Genomic DNA, 3,394 nt, shown 5'->3' with positions numbered 1-3,394 from the left:
ACACACTGCATTAGGCAAATCTGGTGTACAAGACCTTCTTAAAGCTTTGAAGAGCAAAGATGTCAGCTTGAGGATTATGATGCACCTGACCCAAGCCATGATATTTTGAATAAACTCATATGCATATGAAAGCTGGACAATAAATGAAGACAGCAGAAGAATTGATGCTTTTGACTTGTGGTGTTGGAGAAGAATATTTAAAGTACCATGGACTGCCAAAAGAACCAACAGATCTGTTTTGGAAGAAGTGCAGCCAGAGAGCTCCTTGGAGGCCAGGATGGCCAAACTTCGTCTCTCATACTTTGGACATATAGTCAGGAGGGACTAGTCGTTGGAGAAGTATATCATATTTGGTAAGATGGAGGGTTAGAGAAAACGAGGGCGACATCCAGTGACATAGATTGGCATAGGGCAGCATCAGTTGGCTCAAGTGTGGCAACAATTGTGAGGTTGGCCCAGGGTCAGAGAGTGTTTTGTTAGGTACCAACTCAATGGCACCTAAAAAAAAAACCAACAACAACATGCAATATTTGACGTTACATGCCTGACAAATTTCACTCAGCATTATATACTTAAGGTTCATCCATGTTATGAGGTGTTTTGCAGCTTCATCGTTATTCTTCAAGGAAGCATAGAATTTCACTGTGTGTATGGACCAAAGCTTGTTTATCTATTCTGCCATTGAAGGGAACTTATGTTGTGCTCATCTTTTTGCTATTGTGAATAGTTCTGTGATGAACAGTGATGTGCATATATCTACTCGTGTTTTCGCTCATATTCCTTGTATATATACCAAGAAGAAGAATTGATGGATCATAAGATATTTCTATTTCCAACTTTCTGAGAAAGCACCATACTATTTTCCAGAGTGGTTGAACCATTTTACAGTCCCACCAGAAATGTAGGAGGGTCCCAGGCTCTCCAAATTCATTCCAACATTTGTTGTCTTTTGCTTTGTTTGATCTTCTTTGTTACTGCTGGTGAGAGATAATGTCTCAGTGGAGATTACAGACTTACTGAAACAGACTAGGTATAAGGAAAGGTCAAATATCTTGATATTTACCTATAGAAAAGCAGATGAATAGTAGCAGAACTTTGTCAGATATAGTGCCAGAAGATGAAAATATTATCAATAGCACCTGAATAATGTCATGTATAGTGCTAAAGAATAACCCCACAGTGTAGCGGCCCAACAATATGACAGAGCAAGAGCTACTTCCTCAAAGTCGTATTGACCTTAATGACACACATAGAGTAAAGGTGTCAGGACCTTAATCTGCTGATAGGGTACAGCCCAAAATGAGCAGAAATAGCTGTAAGCATCCATTAATAATCAGAACATGAAAGTTACAAAGGATGAATCTATGATAATGGGACATTGTCAAAAATTGAAACGTAATGCACAAAGATAAATATTCTATGAATTTTTGCTTTTGTTGTTAAATAACATTTAGTTGCTTCTGACTCATAGCGACCCTATATAGAATCTCTGAGGTGAGTTTGAACTACTATTTTGTGGTTCAAACTGACTTTGTAGTTCAGTGCATTAACCCAAAGCACCACACCAGGACCCCTTACATATATTAGTGAGTTGAAATGGACTGTTAGTGGCCATTTTAAATATGACATGCTATGGTTTACTGTACAAGTAAATGACAACTTAAAAAAGAATGGAAGTGGGCGGTTCAGCTGCTCGGAGCGCTGTTGTTTGGGCCTCTTGAGGGGCCTTCTCTGGAGGTTCTGAGCACTGGCCGCAGTGACAGGGCCGCTTGTCCCCGCTTCCCCCACCTCTTCCCGGCTTGCAGCGTCTGTTCGCAGCCTCCGTGACCTGCAGGCCCAACATGGCGCAGGAGGTGTCGGAGTATCTGAGCCAGAACCCGCGGGTGGCTTCCTGGGTGGAAGCGCTGAGCTGCGAAGGTGAGACTGACAAACACTGGGGCCACTGTCGGGAGTTTCTGCTCCGCAACGCCGGGAACCTGGCCCCGACTGGCTCCCCTACCATGGATGACATGGCCGACGCTGAGAGCGGGACCCGCAATTGGCAGTTGCAGCAGCTCATCTCCTTCTCCTTGGCCTGGGCAAATCACGTCTTCCTTAGGTGCCAGTACCCTCAAAAAGTAATGGATAAAATACTTAGTATGGCTGAAGGCATCAAAGTGACAGATGCTCCAATCCATACAAGAGACGAACTGGTTGCACAGAAGGCAAAAGCAATTCTGCAGCTAAACAAGATCATGCAAAAGCTTCTGCCAAAACAGAAGATGCATCAGCTAAGCAGGAAAACAGTTCAACAAGTACAGGATCATCCACCAAATTGGAGAGTAGTGGGAACTCAACTAGGAGCTCTGACATCTCCTTGAATGAGAAAACCTCCACAGGTGATGGGGATCTACCTAGTTCCAGTCAAAACAGTAGCAGCATTTCCTCTCAGGTAACGACTTCAGTATCTGGAAAAGTTTCTGAATCAGAAGTTTCAGATAAACATGGTTCTGCATTTGTTTCCTCTTTGTTGAAATCAAGTGTGAATAGTTATGTGACTCAATCCACTGATTCCAGACAACAAAGTGGCTCACCTAAAAAGAGTGCTTCAGAAGGCTCTTCAGTCTCAGCTTCTCAAAGCAGCTCAGAGATTCAAGTCCCCTTGTCGGGCTCCTCAGGAAGCTCAGAAGTAGAGTTGCCACTCTACTTCTTCTAAATCTAGTTCAGAGACAACTTCAAGTGAGTTAGTTTCTAAAACTAGTTCAGAAGCAAATGTTTCATCATCACTTCCTAAAAACAGTTCTTCATCAGGCACATCCTTGCTAACTCCCAAGAGTAGCTCCTCAACAAATACATCACTGCTGACTTCCAAAAGCACTTCCCAGGTAGCTGCATCATTGTTAGCACCCAAGAGCGGCTCCCAGACCAGTGGATCTCTAGTTTCCAAAAGCACTTCCTTAGCAAGTATGTCCCAACTGGCTTCTGAGAGTAGTTCTCAGACTAGCACATCACAGTTGCCTTCTAAAAGTTCTTCACAGTCCAGTGAGAGTTCCATCAAATTGTTCTGTAAGTTAACCAATGAAGATGTGAAACAGAAGCAACTTTTTTTTAGTAGACTGTATAAAACAGTAGCATGGAAGTTGGTAGCTGTTGGTGGCTTTAGTTCTAATGTGAATCATGGAGAGCTCCTGAATGCAGCTATTGAGGCCCTTAAAGCAACACAGGATATGTTTTTTGTTCCACTAAAAGAACTGGCTGATCTGCCTCAAAATAAAAGCTCTCAAGAAAGTATTGTTTGTGAATTAAGGTGCAAGTCTGTTTATCTGGGCACTGGCTGTGGAAAAAGTGAAGAAAATGCTAAAGCAGTTGCATCGAGAGAAGCGTTGAAGTTATTTCTCAAAAAAAGTTAGTGGTA

The 3,394-nt window shown here is 42.5% G+C and overlaps 1 pseudogene; it reads left to right on the top strand.

Annotated features, from left to right (window-relative positions):
• The first annotated feature begins 1,841 nt into the window (after positions 1-1,841).
• On the top strand, positions 1,842-3,389 carry LOC102815075 (annotated as a pseudogene).
• The last annotated feature ends 5 nt before the right edge of the window (positions 3,390-3,394 follow it).

Source organism: Chrysochloris asiatica, unplaced genomic scaffold (genome assembly GCF_000296735.1).
Source record: "Chrysochloris asiatica unplaced genomic scaffold, ChrAsi1.0 scaffold00669, whole genome shotgun sequence".
Lineage (NCBI taxonomy): Eukaryota > Metazoa > Chordata > Mammalia > Afrosoricida > Chrysochloridae > Chrysochloris > Chrysochloris asiatica.
Note: the sequence above shows the minus strand (reverse complement) of the source record. Positions and strands in the feature narration are given on the sequence as shown.